The following is an 8,748-nucleotide window of genomic DNA, read 5'->3' on the forward strand; positions in this document are numbered from 1 at the left end:
GGGGGCGGGGCCGCATCGAAGGCCGCCGCGAATCTCGGGCTCCCGCTTCTACCCCCGCCGCAGCTCGCGCTCCCCTCGTTCATCGCCTTCTCTCCTCACCCAGGAATCAGGCGCTAATTAAGACCTGGGCACCTTCCTGACTCTGAGTCTCTCACCCGGCCACATCTCCTCTCTGAACCTCAGTTTACTCCTCTATAAAATGGGGGTGATAAGTGACCACATTCTGGGGGGGGCTGTACTCGTGAGCGCCAGGATTCCAAACCCCGGATAGAACGCTTAGTAGCTCTTGGCATGCAAACTAGTCGGGCCAGCTACTCGGTGCCCGTCCAAAGGGACAGGCAGTGGGGGGATGGGGGTGCTTGTTAAAAATACAGGTTCCTGGTCCCAGCAGTCCGGCAGAATACGGCCGTCAGCGGTTCCAGGGACTCTGTATTGTAAATCCAAAGGTTGAGAACCCCGAGGTCCACGACCCACCCAGCACAGGGGGCTGGAGGGGCTCTGGCCCAACCCAGAGATTTCAGGGATGGCTTCTTGGAGAAAGGGACGGCTCCTATAGAGTCCTTGGAGTTTGAGGTCTTAGCTAGATGAAGCACAGAGTGGGGAGAAGGAAGCAGCTGGTGAAAAGATCCCCGAAGCAAGAGAGAGTCTGACGTTTTAGGCCAGGGTTTCTCAACCTCCTCACTGCTGCCATTTTGGGCTGGGGAATGCTTTGTGGTGGGCCCTGTGCTGTGCATTGTAGGATGTTAAGCAGCTTCCCTCACTGGATGCCAGTGGCACCCCACACACACCAGTTGTGACAACTGAAAATGTCTCCAGACATTGCCAGATGTCCTCTGGGGGGCAAAATTGCATTAGGGTAATGACTCTAAATTGTTTTCCCAATTATGCACCCCTATCAGTAAGAATGTTGAAGCTCTACCCCCAGATGGATATTTACTTATAAATTATGTAGAAATACAGTTATACCAATAGAGTCTGTAGATTATTTTATAATATATTATTACTTGTTCTTTAGCAAACAAACAATGGAGATAAAAAAATAGGTGTTCTGATGTTTTCTACTTGAACCCCAAAGCTTTGTAGGTCTAGAGACTTTTACTCTTAACGAATGTAAACAGTTCCTGGTTCTTTGTGGCTGAATGGTGGAATTTCAGACAGGGATGGGGGCCCGAAGGCTGCACAGACCACCTGGGATTTTGTCCTGAGGGAAGTGGGAAGGCCTGGGGGGCTTTCCCTTTACCGCTGCCAATTACTACTTACCCAGTGGAGGGGAAGGTCACAGCTATGTCCCATCCTGTGGCCAGGGTGGACACCGAGTGGGCAGGGAACAGGTGGGAGACTGATCCAACTATGACAAGAATCGAGACTGCTAGATTCTTATAACAATGGCCACCATGTTGAATGCTTACACTGTGCCAGGCATTGAACAAAACAAAGTCCCTAGAATGTAGAGCTGGCATTCTAGTGGGGAGACAGACAAAAAACAAATATATAATAGGACAGGAAATAATAAGTGCTAGGGTGACATATGAACTGGATAGGGGGATAGAGAAAGGGGGATCAGGGAAGGCAGTGGGAAGTGACATCTGAGGGGAGACCTGAAGGAGGTGGGAGAAGAGTTCCAGGCAGAATGAACAGCAAGTGCAAAGGTCCTGAGGTGGGAGCATGGGAGGACTGTTAGTAGTTGTAGTATTTCTGTATTGCTGTGTAACAAATTAGCCCCAAACTTGTTATTTCATATAGTTTTTGTGGGTCAGGAATCCAGGAGTGGCTTCACTGGGGTTTTCTGGCTCAGGGTCTCTCTGTTTCTGAGGTGGCTCACTTACATGGCTGGCAGGTGGGTGTCGGCTATTGGTGAAATGCCTCAGCTCCTCCTTAGTGGAGATGCTTGAGTGTACTCCAGCTTGGCAGCTGGCCTCCCCAGAGCAAGTGATCCAAGAGAAGGAAAGCCGGGTGGAAGCTGTACCATTTTATGGCCCAGCTTTGGAAGTCACATTGCATCACTTCTGCTGCCACCTCCTGCATGTCACTAGATCCAGCCCAGATCAAGGACCGGGAATGAAGACTCCACCCTCTCTCTCCTCCCACTCTCCCATCTCCCGCTCGAGTCTCTCATTGGCTGCACCAGAAGGCAGGGAGGGCAAGGGAGCGGGTCATGCTATCAGCCTCTCAGGGAATAGAGCTGGGGAGAGAAGGGTGAGAATTAATAGGGAAGGACAAACAGAAGATCAAACCGGAGTATTGAATGTTGGCATTGTACACGAACAGAAAAATAAACATTCCCAGCGATCACATGGGGGTGCTCCCTATCCACCAACAGTTCTGTTTGAGATTTGCAGCTGTCTTGGCCTGGCCAGATGTAACTTGTTGGTGCAGTGGTGTGAGCATTACTGCATTTTATCCTTTGTCTTTATAAAAAGGTGTGGAAAGGGAGAAAATGGATGTGCTGATAACAGCGATAAGAAATGTAGCCTCTGACACTTTAGTATAATTGAGTCAAAGATGGAGCCCATTTGATCCATCCATTCATTAATTTGACAAACATGCATCAGGTGCCTTTTTGGCAGCAAGCATAATGCTGGGGACCATTTCTGCCCTTCCAGAGTAATGGTTTTAATGGGAATTTTAAACTATGTATCTCATTTGATCCTCATAGCTGAAGCAGGTAGTAGTATTATAAATGGGAAAACAGTTTTTTTTTTTCCTGACTGCAAGAATCTGCTCCAGGGGTGAATAGGAGTTACTTAGGTGAAGAGGTGCAGAGCAGAGGGAGCAGCATGTGCAAAGGCCCTGAGATAGGAAGGGGCTTGGTCCATGGAGGAAGCTAAAGGTCAGTGTGGCTGGGCTTAGTGAGGAGCAGGGAAAGTGGAAGGGGGTGAAGCTTTTGCCAAAAGCAGCAAACATATATATTTTTAATTAAACTTTATTGGGGTGACAATGGTTAGTAAAGTCACATAGGTTTCAGGCATATAATTCTGTAATATATCATCTATATATCACATTGTGTGTTCACCACCCAGAAAAAAAAGCAGCAAATCTTGGCTTTCAGCTGGACCCTTTGAAGCTTAAGCTGGTGACCATATGTTTAATTGTGGAGGAAGTGGATACAATTGGAGCATGTGTGTGCTTTGTGCAATCTAGTCAACTTTTCCCTCAGTTTAACCAAATGAAGCACTTTGGGAATGCCCAGAGTTGGAGATGTGGGGAAATGGGAAATCTCAAAAATGTTGGATAGGGTGCCCCTTGGTAGAACCTTTGGAGAGGGCAACTTGGCAAAATCTACTAAAGCATTAACCATGCTGAATTAACCATTTCTTTCATTTTGTGTATTCTGATGCTTTGACATCTGGGGCCTCGTGACCCTGGAGGCACTACTCCTCCCTGGGCACACACAAACCATTTGTGGGCATTTCTGCATATGCATTTCAACACCACCTTTACTTCCCACATTGCTTATTTCTCTAGCAATTGCATTTTTTTGGCATTGCTTTTGTAATCAGAACCAAAATATACACAGTAAGATAAGTTCAATTACTTTTAAAAATAACATGTATGAAACTCTGGAAATATATCTTTGACAATGACACCTAACTGGAGAGACAAAATTTGGGATTTCATAATTTGTATAGCCTTCAATGAATAGAATGTCCTTTACAACACAGAAATCTGTTGTTAGTGTTTTGCGAAATCAGTTTCAAACAGGTTTCCAGTAATGCATTATGTGCAAAAGTTGGGGTCCTGCTCAAATGAATTCGGTGAGTGGAGAAATCGCAGTGGCTAAAATACTCTGAGTGCGTCCAAGGCTCGCTGGGTGCCAGGCTTTCTGTGGTATGTCCTCTGGGCTTAAGGCTACAAGTCTTCCTCAGCCTTTTGGCTTAGATAACACTGTCCTGTTATCAGATGAAGAATCTGAGTTTCAGAGAGATTAAGCAGATCATGTAGGACACCCAGTTAATAAGTGGCATAGCCTGAGCTTGAACCTAGGCCAGCTCTCCACAATGCTCCTTCAAGCCAGAATTGAGGACAAGAAGTATAGAGGTCAAGGGGTGCATTTTGGAGCCAGACAGTCTGGGTTTGAGTCAGTTGCTAGCTCTTTGAGCAATTTCTTGACCTTTCTGGGCCTCAGTTTCACCATCTCTGAAATGGGAATACAATTGTTGTGGGAGTTCCATGAGTTAATGTAGATAAACCATTTAGACCTGCACTGTCTGACAGGGTAGCCACTGGCCACATATGGCATTTGAGCCCTTGAAACATCGCAGGTCCTAATCCAGATGTGTTGCCAGTGTCAGATGCACGCTGGATTTGGAAGACTATGTAAAACAACACATCAGTGACTTTTTATATTGATTACATGTTGAAGTGATAATAGTTTGGATATGTTGGGCTAAATAAAATTATTATAATTAATCTCACTGGTTTTGTTTTGTTTTCACCTTTTTAAGATTTAAAATTACATATGTGGCTTGCATTATATTTTTATGGGATTTTGCTGACTGAGAGGATACCAAGGAAATAGTCCAAAAAACACATAGCTATTTTTATTACTACACCACCTTGGTTTCTGTTGCTTTTCCAAAGGCATGGCCTGTGAGAACTAGTCCTCTGCTCCAGCCCTGGGCTTGGTGGCCCTGTCTCTGCTCCTGGCAGCAGAAACAGTCACAGTTAATCATTGATTCTACATTTCAGAAAGCTCACAGGGAAAGTATTGGGAAAGTGCATGAGGTGCCTGCACCAAACTCTTAGCTCTGGGAGCTGGGATGGCCAGGTGATTTCATCTCTTTATATTTTAATTTCAAAATATCAAATTTGTGGATAGCTTCCCCGCCCCAAACAAAACAAAACAAAACAACGCTGTGCCCTTTTTCTTTTCTGGCTGCAAAAGTAAAGCATGCTTGTTTGGTTTTTTTCCCCCCTAAAGCTAAACATTAAGAAATGTTTGATTTAGAAGGAGGAAGTCTGTATACACAGGAAAAGAAAAAGTTAAGTTATGGTTTTGCCTGTGGCTATCGGGGTGTCTGCAAATGTGGAGGGAAAGGAACATACAAGCCAATCACGGATAGCTCTGCTTCCTGGGGAGGGGTAAAGAGTGGGGTTCACAGGGAAACTATTTGAAGAAATAATTACTAATAACTTTCCTTAACATAATGAAGGAAATAGACATACAAGCCCAGGAAACACAGAATCCCAAATAGGCCCACACCAAGAAACATCATAATTAAAATGGCAAAAGTTAAAAACAAAGAGAAAATCCCAAAAGCAGCAAGAGAAGGGCAACTAGTTATTTATAAGGGAGCTCCTATAAGATTGTCAGCTGATTTGTCAACAGTATCTTTGCAGGCCAGAGGGATGGTCACAAAATATTCTAAGTGATGAAAGGCAAGGACCTACCACCAAGACTACTCTATCCAGCAAGGCTGTCATTTAAAATTGAAGGAGAGGGGCAGCCAGATGGCTCAGTTGGTTAGAGTGCAAGCTCTTAACAACAGGGTTGCTGGTTTGATTCCCACATGGGCCAGTGAGCTGCGCCCTCCACAACTAGATTGAAGACAATGAGCTGCCGCTGAGCTTCTGGAGGGGCAGCTGGATGGCTCAGTAGGTTAGAGCATGAGCTCTCAGCAACAAGGTTGCCAGTTCAATTTCTGCATGGGATGGTGGGCTCTGCCCCCTGCAACTAAGATTGAAAATGGCGACTGGACTTGGAGCTGAGCTGCGCCCTCCACAACTAGATTGAAGGACAATGACTTGGAGCTGATGGGTCCTGGAAAAACACACTGTTCCCCAATTAAAAAAAAAAAAAAAAACTTAAACAAAAAAAATGTAGTGTTTAAAAAACCAAAAAATTGAAGGAGAAATAAGGAGCTTCTCAGACAAGAAAAAGCTAAAGGAATTCATCAGGTAATAATAGTCAGGTATCAATATTGGTTTACTAATTATAACAAATGCATTATAGTAATGTAATATGTAATGTGTTAATAATAGGGAGAAATATGCAGGAGTATATGAGAACTCTCTGTATTATCTTCTCAAATTTTCTGTAAATCTAAAACTGATATAAAGTCTATTTAAAAAGTGTACGCACCCTTTGCCTGTGTATGGTGGTGAGTGCATAGACTCTGGAGCCAGATTGCTTAGGTTCAGATCCCAAGTTCTGTCACTTCCTATCTGTGGTGGGCAGCCTCCAAGATCACCCCCGTGACCCTTGCCTCCTGGTAGTCATGTCTGCGTAGTCCTTGCCCATACGGAATATAGTGCTGGCTTGTGTGACCAATAGTGTTGTGGAGATGATTTGTGTGATTTCCGAAACCAGGTTGTAAAAAACACCCCGGTTTCCTCCTAGTGCTTTCTCTTGGATCACTCACTCTGGTGAAAGCGAGCTGCCATATTGTGAGGACACTCAAGCAGCTCTGTGAAGAGTCCACATGGCAAGGAACTGAGTCCTCCCCCTAACAACCACCAACAACTTGCCAGCATGTGACTGAGCTACCTTGGAGGTGGCCCGTTTAGTCCCAGTCAAATCTTCAGACGACAGCAGCCCCAGCTGACCTCTTGATTGTCACCTCATGAGAGACCCCTGAGCCCAAACTAGGCAGCTAAGCTGCTCTTTGTGGATTCCTAACCCACAGAAACTGCGAACAATAATCAATATTTATTGCCTTAAGCCTCTAAGTTGTAGGGTAATTTACTCTGTAGCAATAGATAATTAACGTACTAACTCAGAGACAGGCATTTTTCCATAAAGGACCAAGTAATAAATACAGAGGGTGACAAAAAAATGTATACACATTTTAAGAAAGGAAAACAGTATTAAAATTATAATACTAAATATATACTGATAACCAAAGATGAATACAAGTCACGTTTGACTTCTGCAATGACAAGAGGGGCTCAGAGTGGTTATCATCAGCGTCCAGACACTTCTGATTATGGCGAACTACTGCTTGAGCAACGTTGACCAAAGTGTCCACTTGTGTACATTTTTTGGCATCCCCAGTATTTTAGGTTTTTCAGGTCACGTACAGTTTTTATTGCACATTATTTAACCCTTTAAAAACATAGAAAACATTCTTAGCTTGAGGGCTGTACAAAAACAGGTCATGAACCTCTTTACCTTACTCCCTCTCTCCCTCCCCAATCCCTCCCTGTTTCCTTCCTTCCTTCCTTCCTACCTTCTTCCCTGTATCCCTCTTTCATTTTCTTTATCTCCCTCCTTTGATCTCTTCTCCTTTCCTTCTCTCTTTCTCTTTAACTTTTATTTATTCAGTCATTCATTCAGTAAAATGAGCACCTACTATGTGCCAGGCCCTGAGTGGGTTGCTGCAGTTTCATCTGTGATTAAGGCAGATAGCTTCCCTGCTCTCCCAGAACTCCCAGCCCAGTAGGGGAGACAGACAGCAAAAGTGTAGGTAAAGAATCTAGCATATCATTATGCACTGTGACGTTTACTCTGAAGGAAACAAGCAGGTTGCAGGGAGAGGTAACTTCAGGGATAGCGTCCAATTTCATCTAGCCAGGGTGGCTGGAGAAGGCCTTTTGAGCAGAAATTTGAAGGATGAGGAGAAAGAAGTCATGGGGAAAGTGTTCTGGGCAGAGAACAGCTTGTGCAAAGGCCCAAGCAAGAAAAAGCTTGGAATTTCTGGGGACCATGGAGTAGGCCAGTGTGGCTGGAATGGAGAGTGGGGGGAAATGCGGCCAGGGAGGTGATGGGGCTACAGTGCAGGGCCTTGAGAGCTGCAAGGTCAGAGCAATGGGAGGCTGGGAGGGGTTTGAGTAGGCGACGTTCTGCCCTGATTTTCTTCGCAGACTACTGTGTGCATTCTAGCAACTGTATTCCCTCCCCATGGCCTTTTTTCTGGCTTACTGATAACAAGGCTAGTGAATGTTTGTTGAACACTATGTGCTGGGTGAACACATCCGCTCTCTGAGAGAAATAATGTCAGAAATGAGGAAACCAAAGCACAGAGAGATGAGTAACCAGGCTAAAGTCACACAGCCAGGACGAGGTGGAGGCAGAATTGGAACTCAGGCAACTGCTGCCATGGATCCTGCAGCACCACAGCTCCAGCCTCCTCCTCAGGTTTCTGCCTCAATTTCCACCCATCTGCCAGCTGGGCCTTCTACCTCAGGGCTGGTCAATCTCTCTTCTGCTCAAACACCTTCCATGGCTCCCCACTGCCCTTGATAATGACCAAGCCCTTTAGCCTGGTATTCAAAGCCCTTTATGAAGTCAGCCCCCAGGCAGCCTCCTCAGCCCCGCCTTTCTCTTCCTCTCTCTTACCTTCAGTCCCTCCTTCACACCCCGAGTTCAGGCCATCCTGAATGCCTTGCAGCCCCTCCAGTATTCCTGGGAGTGTGTCCCGGGACCACATAGGCTGCTACCTTGGCTTGGCAGGTCCCCTACTTCCACCCCAGCTCACGTTTTTGGAACTCATTCATCCTCCCCTGCCCCGTCTTCGCTCCCCAGTGGCCTGAGGTTCCCCATTAAAGCATCCACCAGGACCAGGTGCAGTGTGGGTGCCAATGCATTCATTAGTTCATCCATTCATTCACAATCATTTCTTTAGCACCTACTGTATACCAGCCCCTGCTGTAGGAACTGGGAATACCACAGTGAGCAAGATACACATAGTGTTCGTCTGTAGGAGCTAACATTGTGGGGCAGGGGAAACTCTCATTTAACAATCAAACCAATAGATATCATACACAATATATTTATAAGTGTGATGGAGGGAATAATGCAAAGTGATG

Source organism: Rhinolophus hipposideros (assembly GCF_964194185.1).
Source record: "Rhinolophus hipposideros genome assembly, chromosome: 16".
Classification (NCBI taxonomy): domain Eukaryota; kingdom Metazoa; phylum Chordata; class Mammalia; order Chiroptera; family Rhinolophidae; genus Rhinolophus; species Rhinolophus hipposideros.